The sequence below is a fragment of the Anser brachyrhynchus genome, assembly GCF_964034855.1.
Source record: "Anser brachyrhynchus genome assembly, chromosome: 3".
NCBI lineage: Eukaryota > Metazoa > Chordata > Aves > Anseriformes > Anatidae > Anser > Anser brachyrhynchus.
The window spans coordinates 70,961,310-70,986,393 of NC_137696.1; the positions used below are offsets into that span (position 1 = coordinate 70,961,310).

General features: G+C 41.4%; 1 long non-coding RNA gene across 1 annotated transcript; it reads left to right on the top strand.

Annotated features, from left to right (window-relative positions):
- Positions 1 to 8,583: 8,583 nt before the first annotated feature.
- On the top strand, positions 8,584 to 17,592 carry LOC308193538. The gene is made up of 2 exons (XR_013949709.1): positions 8,584 to 8,667; positions 11,059 to 17,592. It is a non-coding gene; the product is annotated as an uncharacterized lncRNA (long non-coding RNA).
- The last annotated feature ends 7,492 nt before the right edge of the window (positions 17,593 to 25,084 follow it).

Here is a 25,084-nt window from a genome sequence, read left to right on the forward strand (position 1 = left end):
AGTGACAACAGCTACAGAGCCCTCACTATGTCCCCTGGGTTCCTCTTGATTGGCAATGACAGACTGTTTTTTGTGCAGGACTTTTGATGCTCACCGTCAGAGCCAAACAATTATTACAGTGGGATCTTTTGACTCAGAATGTTGCTTACCTCATCCCCCATAAATCTTAGACAAGATTGCCAGGCACGGCCTTTGTTTGCTTCTTCTGGGTATCTTTGTGGCTCTTTTCAGTCTTCCTGTTTGGAAGAGCAGAGCACGTACTCTGCGACCTACAGCCTGCATATAAAAGTTGTTCACTGAACAAGTTAAGCTGAAAATCATCACACAATTATCTAACCAGGACTAAACAGCACAAGTCCATGTGTGGTCTTCTCAGCTTCCATAAACTGATGATCTTATAACTAGGACTGAGGGACTTTAATGAAAAACTTACAAGGTGTGCTGCAAGTTCATTACCTCCAAAACCAATATATTAGAAGCATGAGGATTCCTATGGCACACCAACAATTTTTTTTCCTTCAAAAGGAATGTTACTACCAAAGCATCTTCACTGCTCTTATTTATTGGGAGAAACAAAGCTGGTCACACCAAACCAAAGTTGGTCAGCAGCCATGGACATGGAGGAACAGAAAAACAGAAATGTCTCATTTTTCCTCAGAAGCTCTCATGGACAAAGAGTCTAAGAAATGATGACATTAAAGATCAAATCAAAAGTTTGTTCCAACAGGAATCCATCCTTATTTATGGACCCTCTGATCTTACTCAAAATAGGAATAATCCACAAATTGTAAGTATTCAATCCTACCTCATGTAGATTTCTCATCTTTTCGGTCTATGCAAAATTTCTTGAGTTCTGAAATGAAATAATATTTTATCTGTAAACCTCTTATTCCTCAAAAAACACAAAGGGGTGTCTCAAAAGACAGAGACATAAAATACCTTTCAATGATAGAACTGGCTGGCTTTGGGGCTGTGAAAACTGGCTTTTCTCTACTGTGTGCTGAAGAGAAAGTTGGTATCTGCACATAAATCAATTTTGCTACTGGAGTGCACTGCCTCCCCCTCTACTAATAGCATGATCACTGCTATAAACTTGGCACATTTACCTGGATATTACCGGCATAATTAGTTCTTCTTCAATGCAGACCATGAATTTGTAAATGAGTAGCTATTAGTAGGAAGCATACTGTGGACAGGGGTAATTTAGTTTAATGCAGCCTTCCTGAACTGTATTTTCTATCAATGTCATGTGACATAAACTGATCGATATCTGAAAATCTCTTTATTTTAATACTAGGAAATATTTCCATGAATAATGGGTAAATCTGATGAGAACAAAACATGGTTATATAGAAATTGAAGGGAAATAGAGTGATATTTTCTTTATGATAAAAGATGAAAAAAATAAATAGTAATAAACTTTGTTGACGGAGGAAAAAAATATGCGTCATACTCCAATATGTGAGGAGGTGTGGAAAAATTATAATAAATATGGCTTATAATATAATATTTTAGTAATTCAACTTGTGACAAATTACAGCTTTAAAAATCTCTTAAAATTCTGTTACAGTTGCATTATTTAAACTTTACCTCTGCCATTGAACAAACAATACTGTACTAATGGACAAATAAATCTTTTTCCAGTGTTATTTCAAGACATGAGGATTGGAAAAATTATTAAATATTTGATGATAGTTGCAATATCTGCCTCATTTAGAAGTAGATCTATTCCCAGGAAAATACAGAGAGAATGATAAAAAGGAGATCAATAAAACTCTCCTTATGTATATCATATGAAGGAAATAAAATGAAGATGCAGTAGATGCAATGGGTTCATAGATGGAATTACAAATGGAATATAATTTATCTGTTTCCTTTTTTTTTTTTTTTCCATTGAAAGAACAAAAACAAAACATAAACTTCACAAATTCATTAAAAACATCTAAGGTAAAAATGTTACCCTGCTGAAGCTAAAGGACAGTTTATCACTAACTTCAGCCGGGATAGATGATCTGTTATTCTTAGCATTCTCAGCTCTTGCTAAAATTGGATCTTTATCTTTGTGGATGTAAAAAAAAAAAAAATGTGAACAGGATATAATTCATCTACTAATCTCTCAATACATTTTTCAGTCACTTAGCCCATGTTCAGAATAACAAGTATTGTACCATAATTCACCTGCTTTGCAGCATCACTGCTGCAGACAGTGAAAGTTGTACTGTAGATAGGAAGAAAGCCTATTTTTGTTTTATCTCATTCTACTGATGTAGCTAGATGAGGTTAAAATTATTTAGTTAGAGATGCATGTGTTTAGAATCTGTTAACATTAGCCTTACATATTATTTATTCCAGTTGTACTGACAGGGAACCCCAAGGTAGGAAAGCAGAATGCCATAAAAGAAATTAACATAGAATATCATCATGGCATGGCTTGGGTTGAAAGGGACTTTAAAGATCAGCTAGTTCCAACCCCCCTTCTGCTGGCAGGGATGCTACCCCCTGGATTATGACTAGGAAAGACTCAGAAGTTCATTTGTATTTCTATGACAAACCCAAGCTACTCATCTCTTTCATACTTCAAGGCCCCAAGGTATCATTTTCATAGCAGCACAGTTTTTCGTTTTGGTTTGTTTCTTTCTTTGTTTTGTGGTTGGCTTTTTTTTTTCATAAAGAAACATGACTTGAAATGCTACACAGTAACTGGCCTATGAAAAGTTTCAACTGCTTATTTTCTTCCTCTCTGCTTTAAATTCTATTTATCTAACTGACCCTTCTTCACCATAATATCTGAATATCTTCTTATCAATAACTAGAACAACAAAATAAATTTGTTTCCCACTTCCTAAAAATTACAAATTTCTCTTCTTTCTTAAATATACAGGCAACTTAATTTCTTTTTCAAGTTCAGAGAAATTTCATTTGGCTGCTTTGGTTCTCAGATAATTCATAACTGACTTGGAAAAAAATCAAACTCAGCTTGGATCTAAACCATATCACAAGAACCAAAATCACAGCTGACACTCCTGTTAGCACAGTCAGCAGAGAGACACAGATCCTGCTCCTATAATCATTGTTCAAGCAGAAATCTTATTCTTAGGAATTTATTAAGATTTTTGCTAGCATGAGGACGCTAAATATTGAGACATCTCTATCTTTAATGATACCCTTTCTGTTCCCACAATTGCATTAGTTTAACCTAGAGAATACCTTTTTAACATTTTTTGTCAAGCGCTTATGTAGGGATGTTTATTTCTTGCTTAATTTTGTGGGGTTTGTTTTGATTAGAGTACGGCTTCTTTTATTTAGAAATAAACAGAAAATAAATATTTGAAATAACCTGCTGTCCACCTGACTAAGAATATTCCCAGTGCCCCTTGTACTGATTTTAATGAAGTAGCAAACAAAAGCAACCCCCATGAGTAATTTCAGGTAGGACCCCTTCCCCAGCAGAAGGGTTAATTCTGCCAGGAAAAGGATGGCACTTCGGAGCTACTCCAGTCACTGGTAGGATCTCATTAGTTTTACTTATCCTGTAGGGCAAGCTTGGAAGCCAGAGTTTGTGGTGTGCCCACCTGACAAACTGACTGCTTCCCTTCCCTCCCTGGCACCTCACCCAGCCGCAGCAGCAGGGCTGTGCAGCTCCACAGCCGATGTCACAGGCGTGCGTGCACAGCACCAGTTGGTGCTAATGCAAAGGGCTTAAGCTCCTTATCTCCCTCCCATCCACAACCTTAAATCCACACTGGATTTTTCATCATATGTGTCCATCCCTTTTAAAAATAGAATAACAACCCTATTTTACCTTTTTTTTTTTTTATTCAGCACCATTATTTCTTTCCTCCCCTCCTTATTGGTTTTACTATTGTGTCCCTTAAATGCTGTCTTTCAGTGAAGGATCCCAGACTTCATCATGCCAGAAAATAAATTATTTTCCTTTGTCAATCCAAATAGTCTCTTCATAGCTGACAATAGCTAATGTATTCATTTCATTGCTGAAAGGGACCCAGACTGTAAAGCTTAATTAATATTTAGTAATCAGCAGAAAATTGTGTGGAAGAAAGCATTTCTCATTAGCCCTAACCAAAACCCTAACCCTAAACCTAACCCTAACCCTAAACTTAACCTTGACCCTAACCCTAAATATAAACCTAACCCTAACACTAACAGTAACCGTACCCCTAATCCTAACTCTAACTGTAAAACTAACCCTAACCTTAACCCTAATACCAACCCTAAACCTAACCCTAACACTAACCATAACCCTAAACCTACAACTAATCCTAACCATAAACATAACCCTAAACTTAACCCTAAGCCTAACCGTAATGCAAACCACAACTCTAATCCTAAACCTAACCATAACCATAACCATAAACCCAACCCTGACCCTAACCCAATCCTAACCCTAACCCTAATCCTAACCCTAACACCAACCATTACTCTAACCCTAACTCTAAAATATAACCCTAAACCTAACCGTAACCCTAACCCTAAACTTAAACCTAACCCTAACCCTTATCCTAACCCTAATCCTAACCCTAACCCTAAACATAACCCTAACCCTAAACCTAACCGTAACCATAACACTAACCCAAAGCCTAACCTTAAAACAAACCCTAAATGTAACTCTAACTGTAACCGTAACCGTAGCCGTAACAGTAACCCTAACCGTAAACCTAACACTAATGCTAACTGTAACCGTAACCGTAGCCGTAACAGTAACCCTAACCGTAAACCTAACACTAATGCTAACCGTAACCCTAACCCTAACTGTAACCTTAACCCTAACCTTAACCCTAAACCTAACCCTAACTCTAACCCTAACCCTAACACTAACACTATCCCAAGCTCTCACCCTAATGACCCTAACCCTAACCCAATCCCGAACCCTAACCCTAACCCAAATATCAACCATAACCCAAACCCTTACCGTAAGCGTAGTGCTAACCGTAACCCTCACCCTAGCCCTAACCCTAATGACATTAACACTAACCCAAACCTTAACCTTAAACCTAACCCTAACCATAAATCTAAACCTAACACAAACCCTAAACCTAGCCATAATTCTAAAAACCCTAACCCTAACCTTAAACCTAAACCTAACCCTAACCTTAAACCTAACCCTAAACGTAACCCTGACCGTAACACTAACCGTAACCTTAACCGTTACCCTAACACTAACACTAACCCTAACACTAACCCTAACCCGAAACCTCATCCTAACCCTAAATCTAATCCAAACCCTAACACTAACAGTAACCTGAACCTAACCCTAAACCTAACCCCAACCCTAACACTAAACCTAAGCCTAACCCTAACCCAAACCCTAACCCTAACACTATCCCTAGCCCTCACCCTAATGATCCCAGCCTTAACCCTATCTCATACCCTAACCCTAATCCAAACCCCAACCATAACCCAAACCCTAACCGTCACCCTAACCCTAACCGTAACCCTAACCCTAATGATCCTAACAATAAACCGAAACTTAAACCTGACCCAACCCGTAAACCTAAACATAATGCCTGTCCAAAACACAACCCTAAGCCTAACCCTAACCCTAAACCAAGCCCTAACCCTAAAGTCCCTAACCCTAACCCTAACCCTAAACCTAACAGTAACCCTAACCATAATATTAACCCTAACCCCAACCCTAACCTTAACCCTAAATCTAACCCTAACCCTAACCATAACCATAAGCATAACCAATGTATACTTGTTCTTTTTGCCTTTCCTGTTTCTCTGTTCTATACCTGTATTTGAGTTTATCTGCCATGACTGCCTTTTCTTGAGGCACGGCACACAGAGGTCCCTATTCCCATGCAGATGCCACTGAGTAGCATCCTCCCGAAAGCCACAAGCACAGTGGTGGTATGGGAAGGTTTCCCAAGGGTCTGGAAGTTCAATGTGAGCAGATACAAGAGCCATGACCCACACTGCACACCTGTACTGCTCCTGCTGGTCCCACAGTCATGTTTGAGGGAGTCATTTAGTAGACCAAATAATTCAAGTTAAGATTAGTTTAGTAGAAGAGGAAATTGTTCTCCAGTGGTTCAGACCATTTGAAACTGAGCTAAGTCCATTCTGAGGACACTCCCCTGAATTACTGCCACTGATTTATTTTTTTTCTCCCTTGGCAGTGGAGAGTGAAAATGTCCTAACATCCTATGTGTCCTAAGGTGTCCTAAGCACCCTAGAGATGCAGACTAAGTGGATTGCATCCCATGGTGTAAATGCATCCATCACAGACCTACGTGCCCTCTACCATTCAGCTGAGACCTATCCCATCTGCACAGTTTCTCTGATTTGGCGCTAGCAGATGGAAACTTGGCCTCTCCCCACTCCCATCCCCCTAAATCTAATCCTAATAGGAAAAATTCTCTTAGCATTCAATAGGGGAATGATGCAGTCAGGCCTTCAATAATTTGACTCTGATTTAATACCATCTCTCTTTGTTGGAGGCGCCTGGCATTTCTGTTGTAATAAAAGCTTTCACTGATTAAACTTTGTTCTCCTGCCAGTTTTTGTTGTTGTTGTTTGGTTTTCCTTTTGGACCATGGCCTAGCCAAACGAATTGATAGGTACACACACCTACTACGATTTTTCACAGACAGGATTTATATGCATGAGTGTGAGAAAATCTTGTTTTGCTATTAGGTTTCCAGCATCAGTACTGCCTTGGCTGAAAATTGTGGGGGCACAGACTACAAAAGAACCCACTGGCTGTCATCCATTAAATAATGATGATGATGATGATGATAATAATAATAATAATAAATAAAGTCAAAATGAAGCATTTAAAAGATTAAATTTTTTTTTTTTTTTTTTTTTTTAAAGAATAGTCTAGTAAAATGGTTTTGCAGAAACATAATACTCAAAATGCAAAATGCAACTAGCTGCCTTCCTGGATCCAGGCCCTGGAGACCTATCTGTTGTTTTCACCAGAGGTTTCTTTGGAACACTACTGGGGAAGAGCAGAGAGTTATCTGGGAGTCTAGTCAGTTGAGGCAAGGCTACTACATTCTCTTCATAAAGAGAGAAATTAAGCCCTTTCTAGGAGTTTCAAAGCTGAATTTGGTACACAGAATCACAGAATGGCCGAGGTTGGAAGAGACCTTTGAAGATCGTCTAGTCCAAGAGAAAGGAATCTTTTTTACTGAAATGAGTTAATGCCTTTGTCCACTGGAATATGATAATTATGATATATTTTAAAATCTGGAAAAGAACATACATTAACAAAGACATTTATCAGATATTTTAGCAGTTAAAGATTTCATCATCTCATCTTGCTTAAGCTGAAAAGGACAACCCATTAGATAGCAGACCACAGGCAAAAAGAAAAAAAAAAAAAAACTTCCTTGTTTTTCAGCAAGACTGATCAATGAATTGCCATAAATCTCTGAAGTGCAGCTCTACATTCTTTATGGTACTTAGACAAATGTTCCTGTGGCACAACTATGATTTAGCTTTGTATCTGCATAGAAAAGGAAGGGAGGGAGGGAGGGAGGGAGGGAAGGAAATCAACTTGCATGTTTTATCTTGCAATGGTCTAATTTGAGAGTGATTCTCTTTGCAATTATTTAAAAATTAAATTGGTTATTTTTAAGATGCAAAACTAAAGAAAGGAGATACTATTCTCACCAGCTTAAAATATTTTGATGGATATTTTTTTCTAAAATAACAGAAAAACAAATTTTACAGGCCATTTTTTTATTTTACTGCTGTAATGTAGTGAAAGGCTTCTGTTCAAACAGAAAACAAAATAAACAAAAAACATTTCCCATGCTGCTTCTGAATAACTCAGACAAATTCAGGCCTGAATCATCACTCTGTATACCACATGCCTGGCCATCAGCCAAATCCTGTCTTCATGGGTCTGATGTAACAGGTATTATTCAGGTATCTGTTGTAAGTTGTTGTTTTAGTTTGTAAACTTGAATAGCCTTGCCTTAACAATCTCTACTTGCAACAAGAACAAAAAGGCACTCTCTCAGAGAAAAAAGGCAATGCCCTAGAAACAAACACTTTGTCTGCAAAGCTTTAAGTCAACAAAACCTTTTTCTTAATTTAATTTTTTTAAGCATGTTTACAGTCAAAGTTTACATATTTTCTTGAAGACATAGATTTTAAAGCACATGTAATTAGAGAAAATAATAGTAGATGGATGGATTCCAAGGGTGGGAATATAAGGTAGTAGGAAATAAGCTGTTGAAGCAGAAGGGAGCATGGTCCTTGGGAAAACTCTGGGCAAACTGATTAAAACTGAGATCCATTTTACCTGCTTTGTAAGCTACAAACTAGGTGTAACTAGGTGTCTCCCTGTATATGGAGAGAATACCCAGAGGGCAATTCATCTCACTTAACTTAAATACCTGTATTTGACTGGGATGAAATAAATGTGCTCTGAAGGTGTCCTTTCTCTCCACTAACCAGATACCTGGTTTAGACCGGATATTTATTTCCTAGAGTTGGGAGCTATCTAAGTTAGGTGAGATGTATGCCAAGCAAAGTGAAAAGGGGTCAGCTAAAGTAAGTGAAATCAGCTGCTGAGAAATAAAAGGGAGGTGAACTGGAATATGGAAGATGGGAAAGAACCAAATGAGGTAATCAAATGGGGCCACACAAAAGGATTTGAAGTGCAGGGCAAAATGATTTTGCAGCAACCAGGTAAGTCTGACTGGCCTGTCATGTGGTATGGAAGGAAATAGAAAAGCTATCTAGCGGGAAGGTTTGTAATAGTGCTGAAGTTGCTCAGTGCATGAATAGAGTCTCCTGTAGGGATGAAAAAGAATCACCGCTCTTTGGGGTATTGTGAAAACACTAAGGGTATTCAGCATGGAATATGCAGAAGATGAGAAAGGCACTGAAGGTGGGAAGAGGTTGTATTTTTACTGCCCTGGAAATAAAAGAGGTAATATGCAAAAAGTGGTGAGAAAAGGTGTTTTGTCTTTGAGCTGAATATGGATGTCACAATGAGAAATAATCTATTGCATGTTTGCATGGATTTTTTCTGGTTGTCTATTGTGCCAGAATTGCTGAGTGAGATACTAAAAACATTTAAGCAGGAAATCTTCAATGGTATGATACCAAAGGGAATCTATTTTATTGAAGGAATAAATAAAACTGACATGATCAAATAAAGAAATCTGCTCACTGATTATGCATTATATCTCCTAGTCCAAACAGTCATACAGTATCTTTACTACTATCAGTCTGTAATATAACAATGAATACAGGCTAAGAATAGACAGAAGATTTGATTCAACCAAATCTTAATTATCAGCTAGTAAATGTCAAGTGACTGTAATGGCTTCCAAGACTGGCTCTCTGGATGTTTTAGGAAATTGTGATTAAGTGCTATAAGAGTCTGTGGTGATCATGCCACATACCCTGTGCTGTTTGAAACCAGTCCTGGCGTAACTGAAGACACTATTAAAGCAAATTAATGGCTTATTGCTCTTATCTAAAACAATTTTATATTTTTCTTGCCTATTCTCCCAGAACGAAATCTGGGCTATACTCTTTGTGTTGTTACAGGAGTTCATCTAGGATTGCTAGTTTTCCAACGCTAGTTTTTCCAATTGCTAGTTTTTGCAATGTTTTGACTGTATTTTTTTAAGCATAAATATTATGAATCCTTTCCTGTCAACGTTTGATTTACCAAGCATTTGGCCAAGTCAGTGAACAGATTAAGCTCACTACATAATACCAGATGGCTTTATGGTTTTGTGTCCTCTCCTGGGCAAGGCCTGCTGTCATCTCTGAGCATCTGCACAGAGCCACGAGGGATGTGTGCACTTTTCATTCATTCAGCTGGGTCACTCATCATTAATATTCTGAGGAGGAAAGGAGGTGTCAGACAAGAGAATTGGTTCTGGCTTCTTTCAGCACACTGACACGTCAATCATTCACCCTGGAGGCTGCCAGGCCCAATTTAGAACAAAAGTAACTGCTGGGCTGAACACATCATAAAAGGAGATGAGATTTCTTTGTGTTAACCAGCCCCTTTGCAGGGTAGAAACATAATTAGGGTCTTCCTCACAACCAATAACACATGAAGCCAAGTGATTAGTGAGACATACTTTGAGACAAAATCACTGACCTCAATCACGCTATGAATGATTCTGCTGCGATTGTAGAGTGCTCACAAAATGAAATTGTATTTAAAACACTTCTCTGAGGAAAGCGGTCCAATGTGGCATGGTGATATAGTCTTGAATATGTTAAATTCCCTGCAATTTCTTACGTGACAGTTTTGATCATTCTTAAATGGTACTGTTGTTTTCCAGTTTAATGTAGTCACCTTTAAAAGAAAAAAAGCCAGCAGAAACAAATTAATCCTCATGTTGTTTGATCTCAGTGCAATTTCCCAGCAGCTGCATGTGTAGTAGCCTCCTAGTGCACCCTACTGGACTCCCTCAAGAATGCTTCCTGCTTCCATGGAGCAGCTTTAATGGGAAAAACGTGGGTGCAGTGGCAAACTTCACGTGGGCTGAGTTACTCAGACAAAAAAACAGGCATTGCTGCTTCATAAACCCTTCAATCTTCTCTTGTAACATTTTGATCAGTTGGGGCATTTTAATTAAATATAAGCATCATCAATACAAGTATTTGTTATCACAGTTCACATCTGTTTACTGTCAAGGGGCAAAAGTTTTGCCCTGGTAAGCAGCTCCCCTTTCAGCAGATAAGCTAAGACAGGATAGCTTGCAAGTGTCTACCATTATACCAGTTTGTCTATACTCAAACTTCTCAGACACCAGGATATGAACACTAAAGCTAGCTCTTCTCTGGCACATGTTGAACCAACATCCAAGCTGCAAGTATCGTGAGGCAAGTTAAATATTTATTCTATTGATCAGCTCAATCTCTATGCATAATATCTCCTACCACCCAGTGATAATCAAAAAAATACTTTCTCAGGACAAGCCACATGTAAAGCAGCAAACCTCTATGAGAATCAATAGATAGACACATTTCTATACAAGCTGAAGAAGTGGTCTGTTTAATTTTAATACAACATTGTCAAATATTTGTTTTCTTCCTTTATGCTTGCAGATATCTGTTGTTTACTGCATGTGACACAAGCAATCCACCCTGAACTTCTATCCTGGTCAGAAGGTTAGAAACCTTTCACCTACAGCATTTCTCATAACAGATAGTAATTGTTTCATATACTTAATTTATTTCCTCAAGAAAAGAAAAGATTTATTTTGGTGGTTTTAATCAATTTATTTCCTTAAACCTCACTGCCTATATCTGACAATATCATGAAAGATGTATTCTTACTGTGGCCTGGTTTTTGTAATTACATTTTATGGCTAGTTAAATGCAACCCAAAGTATGAATCCTGGATCTCTACTTCAGATCCTGCAACACAAACACATAACATGATCAGACAAGGGTTGTAGCTAAACTGCAGGAGTAAGAAGCAATGACAGTGGAAAACAATAGCCACTTCTCTTTTAGTTCTCCTAGCTATATATTACTAGTACTATTTAGTGATTAATTTATTTGAATGGCTGCAACTTGTGGGCAGGTGAGAGGAAAACTAGACTTCCCTAGTCACATAACTATCCCAGGTGAAAGAAGTGAAATACTGTAAAATATTTGACTTCGGCTTTTGTTTATACTGTTACTCTATGTATATAGCTATTTTAGTATTCAGGTACCTAAAGACTGATTCTATGGCTGACTGCAGCAATTATCCTGCATCTTTAAAATGTGACACCAAGTCCACAAAAAAGACTACAAAGACACCATTTTAATGAATTTTTAAAAGTACATTTTGATCACTAGCATAAAGCCATTTCCCTTTATACTCTAAGAGATTAAATAGACAACACAGGGCCACTTATTTGCTTTAATGAACATTACTCTCTTACAAATTATATAATTCTTGTTAATAATACCACCTTCATATCATGTTCTTGCATAGTTTATGTAGGGTTGTAAGTTTGCTGAAAGGATACAGCATACAGACTCTGGCTTAAATATCTGGAAACACTCCTGAGTGTATATCATAGCTAAAGAAAGAGGGGCAGAGGAGCTTTTCTGCTTTCTCAGAAAATGCTCCCATTTGTCCTCTTCATTTCCTCATCTCTAAAACTGGGACAAGGTGGGATTTTTTGTTATTGTTGTTCGGTTTTGTTTTTCTTAACAGGTCCTTAGGAACATTGTTGATTATTTTTTTTTTGGTAGGTTTTCAATCAAAAGATTTTTTTTCCAGAAGGAATGTCATATACCGGAATGTTTTAGTGCAAAGGTACTCACATTTTCAGCATGCTTACAGTGTTTTGGTTAGTAGAACTCTGTTTTCTTGCCCTTGCTCCCATAGGCATGGTTTTTGCATATGACAAAACTGGTCCTTCTGTAATTCATCTCCATACGTTGCATTTTCATAAATCATTTTACAAATTCACAGGCAAATAGTTTGAGAAGGCCGTCTGCTTTCATTTGCATCATTTTCCATGTGCTTTCTGCTCTGAGGTATATGCTTAGCAACTGCTAAAATAACTATCCCTAGACAGAATTATCTCTGTCACTTTAAAGGAGGGTAACAACGCTTGTTATTACAAAACATTCTATCTGTTGTAGTACAGAAGTGCAGCAGATATACACAAAGTTGGGTGATTAGTTTGAATTATTGATCATTAAACGGTTTAGGGAGTTATTTTCATGTTCAAAGAAATTGCATATACAAAATAACTGTATCAGAGTATTTAAATAATCAAGATTTCTGAGTCAGATTTTAAAGAATTGAGTATTACATAAGAAAACAAGCCAAACCTTTGATAAGAGTATCCAGTACTTATTTAATGTTCAAGATAGGTTTAAGAAAATATCAGATGGAGACTTCTTGGCCATGAAACAGAACTTATGTTGACTGAAAAAAACTCAGCTTCTTTCATTGGGAAGTTAAGAGAAAACTGTCTCTGAGAAGGCAGTGTGTGCCTCTTAATTATTGATTAAAGACTTAGTCACAGCAATCTACATCTTCATAACATCCAGGGTGGATTAATACTTCTATTTGTGCTGCTTAGTACACATGCTGAGATTAAAAAGAGCTTCAGCTGATTTAAATCACAGCAATTTATTTTAATGTTATTAGACGTGAAGAACGTGATCCCCTAGCACTCTACTCCATAGCCTGACTCCAAAGCAAACAAAGAAACCAAGTGGCCTTCCATGGCATAGGGTTGAAGGATCTGGTGAGACTACCCAGCAGATGGTTCAAGAGCACCTTGTTGGAAGAGGCTTTCATCACATTGGCAGAACTAGAGGCTATATTCTGATTTAAGATCAGAAATTCCTCTTCAGGTCCTTAAGTCCACTTAAGCACCACTGGCATCCAAAGCTGTGACTAATACTAGGTGCAAGCTCACAAACTCCTGCAAAGAGATTCTCCTGTAATGCCATGGATGGATTCCTTGTGGCATTTGCTGTAAAATAAACTTCACCTCAACTGGTATGACTAAAAGAAACGCACCATGTTAAGATTGTCTTTAGTCCCAACTATCCTTAGTATAGTCTTTAACATCGTAAATAACTTATTTTTTTCTCAATCCCACTCTTTCCATTTCAGATAGGGAGGGGTAGGAGGGGGGATTGTGGTACTAGTAAAATCCTGTAGACCTTAAAGTAGTGGTCCTGGGAAAGTGTTAGATATGCAGTAATGCATGTGACACTCCCCCCAGACACCTAGCCCAGTGAGATGCATCCCATGGATCTGACAACCAGATCAGATGGCACTGGCCTCCTCACAAGATGGAACAGAGGGCAGTGTGGGATGCTCTCTTGTTCCTACCAGTGCAAGGGCTGCAGCAGTCTTCTGGGATAGGGAATATTCCCACCCATCCGATGAGGCCGTCAGCTCTGGGCAGAGCTCTCATGATCTCTCTCATGGAGGTTTCTCTCCTTTCTGCAGCATCTCCCCAAAGGCTGAGGCAGGCTGGGACACTATGCCCATCTCCCCCTGCCCACCTTCCTTCTCCATGGATGGGCTGCTTGTAGTAAGGCAGGGAGAAAGGAGCTGGAGCTGTTACTGTCGGGACCAGTTGAGGTTAGCCAGGTCCCCCAGGAGGCTCCATGGTCTCTGTGATGAGAAATACTGAAAGAGATGAGGCAATGGCTGCCTTGGTACTGTCTGGGTGCCAGGAGGAGCAGGACATGAAAGAGGACATGAAGCAGGATATGCAGCTGCAGGCCTCCAAGGCTTGGGAGGGGAGAAGGCAGGATAAGAAAATCAGATCCTGAGCGAAGAAAGAAAGGTGGCAGCTGCTGGCAGAAAGCCTGCAGAAGTGGCAAAGAGAGTAGGACGAAAGGAAAGCCAAGTGCAGGCTGGATGGGGAGCAGCTTCTGGAGGCCTGGCTAAAAGAAATGATGTCTCAAGAGAAGAAATGACAGAGACTGTGCAGGAGAAAGAAACACAGTGCAAGGCAAAACTTGAGAAATCAAATCTCTAAGATGAGTATAGGAAGCATTTGCAAGAAAAACATCTCTAAGAGAGATGTAGATCATGGAGAAAGATAATAGAGACATGGCCTATAATCTTCTCAGAGGCAAGGTTGCCAGGCTTTTGAGAAATGGTGTTTGAAAGAAGTTGAAGAGAAGAATAAGAGACCAGAGTTAAACTAACAAAAAGAAAAGACAAGACGTGGAATTGTGAAGTAAATTAATCACTAGGTCAAAGCTATTGAGTTTAGCAAGAGACTTCCAGTGGAACAAAAGCTTCAAAGATCTCAAGAAATCTTTGATCAGCTGATGGGGAGAAGGATTAGGGAAACAGAAAAAGAGGCTCTAAAGTGTGATATATGGAGTAATAATTCGTGTCAAGAAGATGGTTGATGTTAATAAAGAAGGGGGAGATGTGGGAGTGTGGCCATGGGGGTCGACAAGCCCCATGGTTGGTGATAACATCAGACTCTTAACGATGAGGTCATCAGGAATGTAAAGAGTTTAGAGGGAACAAAGAGGGGTGATTCAGGAGACGCCTTGCCGGCTCGGGTTGCTTGTTCTCAAGCCATTAAGGCATAGAAGTTGCTGGGGGTTTGCTGGTTGCCGGGCAAAGTTGTTTGACCAATGAAGAGTTAGTGGAAAAGGACTGCTGTGGGGCGAATGGTATAAGAAGGGAGCCTGTCCTCAGTATGGGATGCAACATGATATGATGTTCTGTCATCAATAAAGTAGTAGCAGTTACTGATCCCAAAAGAACCCTGGTGTCCGTGTGGTCGTTACGCCACAAATGGCACCCGAACAGGGACCTGAAGAAAACGAACAGGGACATTGATCGCCTAATGAAGATGGGTTCGGCCAAACTCAGCAAACCGCTCTAAGAAGCTCGTATAGAAAGTCGCTGGAAATAGGCGCACCGGAGCTGGAAGGAAGCTCAAGCTGAGAGAAGCGGACCCGCGCACACAACTGCCCCTCGCTGGCCGACGGTAAGCAGTTGCGTGCTATGGGGAATCATACGTCCCTAGAAACAAAGACTGTCCTGGTAACCTTACGGCTTATTCCCTTTATTAACAATCAGACAGTTTATGATCCTGAAACATGGGACCAAACTGAGGTCAAAGTGTGTGACTCTGCTACTAAAAACGACAAGGTTGCGGTGGGATTGCTCGGCGCCTGGCGAGCAGTCTCTGAGGCCTTAAAGAGCCACGTGTGACCACAGTCAGAAATATGTGGTTTGCCAGATAGTGAGGGAGCTGCGGGCTCGTCCACCGATCCTTCTGCTACACCTTGGCCCCCCCGCCGCTACCGCCATTGCAGGCCTTTGCTGTTATGCCCCTGGTGACCTGGATGTTCCTTTTGATCCAGGCCCTATAGGCCCTGAAAAGGAGCCGGATCTGTTTCCCTTCGATCCGGGAGGAATAGGATACATAGGGCCCAAAGGCCGAGTTGCTTAACAACTTAAAGTGAGACATATTGTTCCCACGACTAGCCCTGGAATTCTCCGGTGTTTGTAATCAAGAAAAGGAATGGAAAATGGAGACTGTTATATGATCTGAGAAAAATTAATGAAGTCATGGAAGATATGGGAGCACTTCAACCAGGATTACCAACTCCAGCTATGCTCCCCCAGTTGTTGGTAAAAGAAGACGAAATATACATTTATCCAATGAATATTGCTTAATATGTGTTACATTTGCGATGTACTGTGTCTGGGCTGCACTTGGAAGATACAAAATATATGTGCAAAGACAGCATGAGAGAATGCACCGATTCATGATGAGGAGTAAGGAGGAGGACTAAAAGAATGCCAAATTTGCAAGACATCTAGATAACAGGGACCCCTCGGACCCCGGGAACTGGATCAAACCAACCTTACAGTTTGGACTGAGACCAAGGGCTCAGAGAGCACGTGTAAGAAGAAAAGGTAAAAAGTTCAACTCTGATGAAGACATCTTACTTCATCCCGACGACCGCCTGGACGACCACCAGAGAGTGACACGCAAGCGCAGGACTGATAAGATAATTAGCATACGAAGCGGGGCTAGGCGGAGCTAGGAAATGAATATGCATAGATGTGTTGTAAAACTTAATGCATTTGTAATATTTTAGGAGATAAAAGAGAACGTGAGTGAACAAATCGGACGAAGTTAGATTTGGGCAGGCATGCCCCTAACTTCCGGCGCCTAATAAAAGCACCTTCATATAATCACTTTGAGGATTATGTGTCTTCGGGAATGCTAACACAGTCATGGACATTAAGAGTAATAGACTTAAAGGATTGTCTGTTAAACACTTGCCAGAATTCGGAAAACTTTGCCATGTTTATGTTTCAGTTGATACCTTTTCTGATTGTACATATGTATAGGCATACTTGGGTTTCTTATGAATATGTAAAAGCAATGTTATATTTAGAAAGTTTGACGGTTGTGCATGCATGTTGGTAGAGCATAGACTCCCCGCACACCCAGCGCTGTTTACTTGCCTTTTATAAATATTACTAAATTCAGATTGAGTTGTATCTTCATTTATAACAAAAGGAAGAATAATGAAGTTTTATGGACAAGTTTAGAACAAAAGAGAAAGAGGAAGATAAAAAAATACATAAAGGTATGTTGCCAAATATAGCTGAGAAAAAAATCAGCAAATCCAAGAAATGCTAGACACAAATGCAACATAAAGTAAAATACATCAAGGAAATTAACTTTGAAAGACAGAAAGCATCACTCTCTAAGGCAATAACTTGATAACGATGAAAAACAGGAAACAGAAGATGTAATCAGAAGAGAACAAAGGCGCAATCTGTGGGAGTGTGGCCATGGGGGTCGACAAGCCCCATGGTTGGTGATAACATCAGACTCTTAACGATGAGGCCATCAGGAATGTAAAGAGTTTAGAGGGAACAAAGAGGGGTGATTCAGGAGACGCCTTGCCGTCTCGGGTTGCTTGTTCTCCGGCCGTTGGGGCATGGGGGTTGCTGGGGGTTTGCGGTTGCCGGGCAAAGTTGTTGACCAACGAACAGTTAGTGGGAAAGAACTGCTGTGGGGCGAATGGTATAAGAAGGGAGCCTGTCCTCGATAAGGGAGATGTAATGAAGTTATGTCATCAATAAAGAAGTAGCAGTTGCTGATCCTAAAAGAACCCTGGTGTCCGTGTGGTCGTTATGCCACAGCAATCTACTGTTACGAAATAAGGAATCTGCTGGAAAAAAATACAGCCTGAGGCAAAAAGTGAAAGAACTAACAAAGGGCTATACATATGACTAGGTAGCTTCAGATGCCTCTTACAGTGCAGATATTCTTGAGGCAGTAAGATTACTGACATTTTTGTTCCAAAAGGATGGTTTGCAGTTTATTCCTTTTGCGATTTGGCAAGAGCTGTGAGTGGCATTGCACTAAAGTGATTTCACTTTAACATTGCTGCATCTCGCAAATATGCCAGTCAGTTCTGTAAGCCAGTCAGTTCTGTTGGCCCTGCCCAGCCCCCCCAGCCCTGCCCATGACCCAGGGCTCTGTTCCAGCTCTGCCCTTGCTCCCAGACTGATTACACCTCAAGCTGCAAAAGTCAAAATACCTCCTACCTGCATCCAGGGGAACAGTTCTAGTTGCTGTCTGTAGCTGAAAGGTACTTGAAGTTTACGTGGGACCTTGTTTGAATTGACCCCAGCCAGCAGCCAAGAACCTACACTGCTGCTTGTTCACTCCCCTCTCCCTCCTCAGCAGGACACCAGAGAGAAGAGGAAGAGCAAAAGTGAGAAACTTTATGGGTCAAGAGAAAGACAGTTTATTAGACAGGGAAATAGGGGAAAAAACGAATGATATAAAGGCAGCCGCTTACCACCTGATACAAGTCAGTCAGCCAAAAACCCCACCCCTTCTTCCTCTACCCCCCTTTATATTGCTCAACATGGCATTCCATCATGCAGAATGTCCTTTTTGCCAGTTCAGGTCAGCTGTCCCAGCTGTATCCCCTACCAATTCTTGACCACCCTACTTTTAAAATATGTACTTTGTACTTGTAGGAGCTGACAGTGGATTATTCGATTTGGTATCAGAGTATTGTAAGTACTTTTGTGTTCTGGTGCTGTGCTGCAGAAAGATAAAACCTCTTTGGATAAATGCTGAAGGAGAACCACTAAAACATCCTTCATTATTTTGTACAACATTCCCATGACACATAATTTCATTTATAAATCATTTATAATGAATCACATAAGCTAAACATACGTAATGAAAATAAATTTCACAGATTCACAGATTCACAGATTTCTCTAGGTTGGAAGAGACCTCAAGATCATCGAGTCCAACCTCCGACCTAACACTAAGTACTCCACTAAACCATATCCCTAAGCTCTACATCTAAACGTCTTTTAAAGACCTCCAGGGATGGTGACTCCACCACCTCCCTGGGCAGCCCGTTCCAATGCTTAATAACCCTTTCGGTAAAGAAGTACTTCCTAACATCCAACCTAAAACTCCCCTGTCGCAACTTTAGCCCATTCCCCCTCGTCCTGTCACTAGGCACGTGGGAGAATAGACCAACCCCCACCTCTCTACAGCCTCCTTTCAGGTAACTGTAGAGAGCGATGAGGTCGCCCCTGAGCCTCCTCTTCTCCAGGCTGAACAAGCCCAGCTCCCTCAGCCGCTCCTCGTAAGACTTGTTCTCCAGACCCCTCACCAGCTTGGTCGCCCTTCTCTGGACTCGCTCGAGCACGTCCATGTCCTTCCTGTAGCGAGGGGCCCAAAACTGAACACAGTACTCGAGGTGCGGCCTCACCAGAGCCGAGTACAGGGGCACAATCACTTCCCTCGACCTGCTGGCCACACTGCTTCTTATACAGGCCAGGATGCCGTTGGCCTTCTTGGCCACCTGAGCACACTGCTGGCTCATATTCAGCCGACTATCCACCAATACTCCCAGGTCCTTCTCGGCCAGGCAGCTTTCCAGCCACTCATCTCCCAGCCTGTAGCTCTGCTTGGGGTTGTTGCAGCCCAGGTGCAGGACCCGGCACTTGGCCTTGTTGAACTTCATGCAGTTGACCTCAGCCCATCGCTCCAGCCTATCCAGATCCTCCTGCAGAGCCTTCCTGCCCTCGAGCAGATCGACACACGCACTTAGCTTGGTGTCATCTGCAAACTTACTGAGGGTGCACTGGACGCCCTCATCCAGATCATCAATAAAGATATTAAAGAGGACCGGCCCCAGTACCGAGCCCTGGGGGACTCCACTAGTGACCGGCCTCCAACCAGATTTGACTCCATTCACCACAACTCTCTGGGCCCGGCCATCCAGCCAGTTTCTAACCCAGCGAAGCGTACGCCAGTCCAAGCCCCGAGCAGCCAGTTTCTTGAGGAGAATGTTGTGGGGAACGGTGTCAAAAGCCTTACTGAGGTCAAGGTAGACCACGTCCACAGCCTTTCCCTCATCCACCAAGCGCGTCACTTGGTCATAGAAGGAGATCAGGTTCGTCAAGCAGGACCTGCCTTTCATAAACCCATGCTGACTGGGCCTGATCGCCTGCTTGCCCTGCAAGTGCCGCGTGATGACCCTCAAGATAATCTGCTCCATGAGCTTCCCCGGCACTGAGGTCAAACTGACAGGCCTATAGTTCCCCGGGTCTGCCCTCCGGCCCTTCTTATAGATGGGCGTCACATTGGCTAGCCGCCAGTCAACCGGGACCTCCCCCGATAGCCAGGACTGCCGATAAATGATGGAAAGCGGCTCGGCCAGCTCCTCCGCCAGTTCTCTCAGTACCCTCGGGTGGATCCCATCCGGCCCCATCGACTTGCGCACATCCAAGCTCCGTAGTAGGTCGCCAACCATTTCCTCATGGATAGCGAAGGCCACATCCTGCTCCCCATCCCCTTCCACCAGCTCAGGGCACTGGGTGTCCGGAGAACAATCGGTATTGCCGCTAAAGACTGAGGCAAAGAAGGCATTAAGCACCTCAGCCTTTTCCTCATCCTTAGTAACTAGGTTTCCCCTCGCATCCAGTAAAGGATGGAGATTCTCCCTAGTCCTCCGTTTCGCGTTGATGTATTTGTAAAAGGATTTTTTGTTGTCTTTAACGGCAGTAGCCAGATTGAGCTCCAGATGAGCTTTGGCCTTTCTAATTTTCTCCCTGCACAGCCTCGCTACATCCTTGTAGTCCTCCTCAGTGGCCCGCCCTTTTTTCCAAAGATTATAAACCCTCTTTTTTCTGCTAAGCTCCAGCCGCAACTCTCTGTTGAGCCAGGCCGGTCTTCTTCCACGCCGGCTCATCTTTGGGCACGTGGGGACGGACCGCTCCTGTGCCATCACGATTTCCTTCTTGAGGAGCGCCCAGCCTTCCTGGACTCCTCTGCCCTTCAGAACCGCCCCCCAAGGGACTCGGCCAACCAGCGTCCTGAGCAGCTCAAAGTCAGCCCTCCGGAAGTCCAAGACAGCAGTTTTACTGGTCCCCTTCCTGGCCTCGCCAAGAATAGAGAACTCTACCATTTCGTGGTCACTCTGCCCCAGACAGCTTCCGACCACCACATCTCCCACCAGTCCTTCTCTGTTTGTGAAGAGAAGGTCTAGCGGGGCACCACCCCTGGTAGGTTCACTGACCAGCTGCGTCAGGAAGCTATCTCCCACGCTCTCCAGAAACCTCCTAGACTGCTTTCTCTGTGCCGTGTTGTGTTTCCAGGATATGTCCGGGAAGTTGAAGTCCCCCACGAGGACAAGCGCCGACGATTTTGCAACTTCTGTCAGTTGCCTATAAAACTCCTCATCCGTCTCCTCATCCTGGTTCGGCGGTCTATAGCAGACCCCCACCAGGATGCTAGCCTTGCCGGCCTTCCCACGGATCCTAACCCACAGGGATTCAACCTTATCATTCCCAGCCTGGAGTTCCACAACATCAAAAGATTCTCTAATGTAGAGAGCCACGCCACCACCCCTTCTGTGCTGCCTGTCCCTCCTGAAGAGCCGATAGCCAGGCATTGCAGCACTCCAGTCGTGGGAGCGGTCCCACCACGTCTCCGTGATGGCAACCAAGTCGTAGCCTGCCTGCTGCACAATGGCTTCCAGCTCCTCCTGTTTGTTACCCATGCTGCGTGCATTAGTGTAGATGCACTTCAGCTGGGCCATCGCCTTCTTCCCCGGCCTAGCCATTGTTTCCCCCGGCACAGCTCCAACAAGCCTTGTTTGAGCCCCGTCCCCCTTCTTACCTAGTTTAAAGCTCTCTCTATGAGCCCCGCCAGCTCCTGGCCTAGGATTCGTTTTCCCCTTGGAGATAGAGACCCATCTGGGGCCATCAGGCCGGGTGCCGAGTAAAGCTCCCCATGGTGAAAAAACCCAAAATTTCTATGCTGGCACCAGCCTCTGAGCCACCTATTAACCACATGAGCTTTCCGTGTCCGTGTTCAGATATATTTAATGACATTGTAATAGATAACCTGAGGCTGTCACTGGTTTACATGTGTATAAAATAGATCTCTCTTCACACGTAATTCTTACCCCTCGTTAACTTTTGCTGCTTTGAAGGGAATGAATTGCTTATATCTCTAACATAGCATCTGCATAAAACTTTATATCTGAAACTCTTATATCTGCTTTTACCTTAGGTACACAACATTTACTACTGAAGGAAGCATTACCATAATACAGAAATATCATCAGGTTCTTTTTCAAACTAAAAGAATTAGCATCCCTAAAACAAAAGCGCAGTTATATGTAAACTAATACATAGCTAGGTAATATGCAATCTGAAATGTAATTTAGTTTTATAAACAGTTTGGTCAGTGAATTAGACGACTCACGGCAATGACATTTTCTTATTATATGACTTATACCCAGTTTCAGTAAATTATTTTTGTAATATGTTTAATTTTCATCTTGAAAATTTGAATTACTCTGTCTTCACAGAATGCTAGATATAAAATCCAACCAGTATCTGAAGAAAAAAAAAAAAAAAAAAAAAAAAAAGCAATCCCTGTGGTATAGGACTTTGAATAATTAAGAAGAAATGCTGGGGGGAGGGGAATTCTCTGCATTTCACTGAGCAAAATATACTCCAGTTCAAAGGCTGCAACATAATCCTGTTTGCTTGAACTCTTTCTTTGATTGCATTTATGTTTTTGAATATATCATTAGTCAACAACCTGGGACAAGAAGTAGTGTCACCTGATAGAAGGCTTTCTTTCCTAGAAGAAAAGGAAGGCTGAAGTAGAGTTAGTAGTGTTAGGCTCTGCACCTTTTTGAGCTTGAAGAGCAACTGAGCATCCCAAAGAGCTGGTAATTTCAGCTGATGCCAAGTGCACAAACAAGAAGCGATGGACAGAAAATAGACCAAATTTGAAGGCAAGCTTTAATCCGGATGTTAGCAGGGATCGTTGGGATCTTCTGCCTTGTGGAATGAAGACTGCTTTTTTTTCCAAGCAGGTGGTTCAAAAATACTATCTCTTCTCTAGAAAATATATATGAACAAAGCAGAGAAATCTCGCAACTGATAAAGACTCACCCTTTCACAGCCACTGTTGGAACATCATTAAATTAGTTTTGTTTAAGATCCTGTGTGAAATTTCCTGCCTCAGGCTGCAGACTGACAAGTCAAAAACACTCTTTGCCATAAAAGACAGTTAAGATGTATTTTGTCAAAATAAACCAACTGCAGTTTGAAACCATTTTTTTTCTGCTAAAAATTCATATAGATTGTAGAAGTGAGATAACCTAAGAACCTACAAATGGAAATATGTCTGCTCCCATATGTCTTGAGGGATCTAATTTGTAACTCACAACACCAAGGTATTTGCACACTTAGAAATCAGCAGTATTTTCAACACTGCATTAGAATGCATTGCAGTCATCTGCTGGAAGATTTTGGTTAACCTTTCCCACTTTCACCTGGAATCATAAAGGATAATAATACCCATGATTCAGATTTCTGTGTGCTGTCGCTAGTGAGGAACAGGCAACTGACTCATTTTCTGCCTGTTACCCACAGATACTACTCCTCAGTAAGGAATACTTTAATGCTATGCAATTCATAGTATTTCAGAATAAATTAAACATTACAGCCAAATTCTCTCTTTCAAAGAAAAGATGATGTTACATCTTTCTAGCCAAGTCTGAGGTCTTGTGAGTTATTTCAAACAGGGGCAAAGGCCAGCATATCTTAGCTACAAAGCAGTTCATTTAAAAAAAAAAAATGTACTTTCACCTTTCCTGAATGCAAGTGAAATTAATAGACCAACATCCCGCACTCAACAACACTTAGACCAAAAATTCTCTCTCTGTTTTCACCCATGTTTCTAATTGCCTCTTGCAGACTTTTTTTCCCAGCTATTTTTGTCATCCTGCACCTCACAGATATGAAAACCATCGTATAGCAAAACCCATTCATGTTTTGTCTTTATTTCAGGTGTAAGCTGTTTTTGTTTCAGCTCTCTGAATACTTACAGCAGCTTAATCATTTCTTACCTTTATCCTTCTCAGAGAGCTACTGTTAAACCCAGAAGCTTTTAAAGAGGTTTAGCCTACTATATCATCTTGTTTGTGAAGGCTTAGCAACAGCTACAAAATCTCTCATTGCTGTGAGCAGCAGCCATATATGGTTCTGTGCCCCGACATTTATTTTCAGCAAAAGACAGATAAAGATGAATTATCCTGGTCTTTGGAGATAAAGGCACAGAAACATAATGGTTCTCATATGTTTCAGTGCTTCTGCTTCGCAATGGTACAGTGATGAAAAAGGAATCGAGTAGGAATGGCCATTGGCAGACATCACTGCAAGCCAGCATGGGAGCTGCAGGAAGGCAAGTTCACTGGTGTTACTGGCTTTGAAAATTCTTTCAGTGGTTGAATAGTATAAAATAAACAACAATAATAGTATTGATTCATGCTTAGCAAAACCTCGAAATGATGCTACTTGCCTTTCAAGGTGCACTGCTGGAATATTGATTTCTTTGTTCTATAATAAAAGACTAGTTTTCCTAACTAGCCTTAGCTGAGAAGAGTATAACCTGTTCCTTCTAATGTTGAACTGTGTGGGAATAAAAATGTTGTTTTTGCAGAGTTACATTGTTTAGAGGGAAGGAATGTGGTATTGAGATATGCTTGCAGTGATAAGAAAGCTTAACAGACAACCTTGTAAAATGCAGACAACCAGAATCCTTAGAGCACTTAGGCGGAAATCACTGTGTAAGAAACATTACCACCTCAAAGAGTATAAAAGTCAAAAGAAATTTGACTTATAACAGGCCGGCAACTGAAAGCCATGTATTGTCTCTGAAACACCGGATAGATTGTGAACCTGCATTACCCAGTCAATGGGGAAACAGAGGAGGGTCCCGATCCTCGAGAGAAGAAAAAAAAAAAAAAAGTATATAAGCTGTGTTATGGAACTAGTAGGGGCGCTCCTGCTTGTGGGACGCCTTCCGCTGCAATCGCGAATAAATTACTACTTCACTGAGATCCTCGCCTGAGCCTAAGTTATTGGCTACAGAGTGTTTCTCACAAACCGCTATGGGCAGATATCTGTCTACATGTCTGTGAGTATGACAGCACTGCATGTGAATATCTTGAAGCCTTGATCTTAAAGTGAACTCTGCACAAATTCACATGTAGAGGTAGATAATCGTGATGTGATTATCAAGTCCATAATACAAATTAG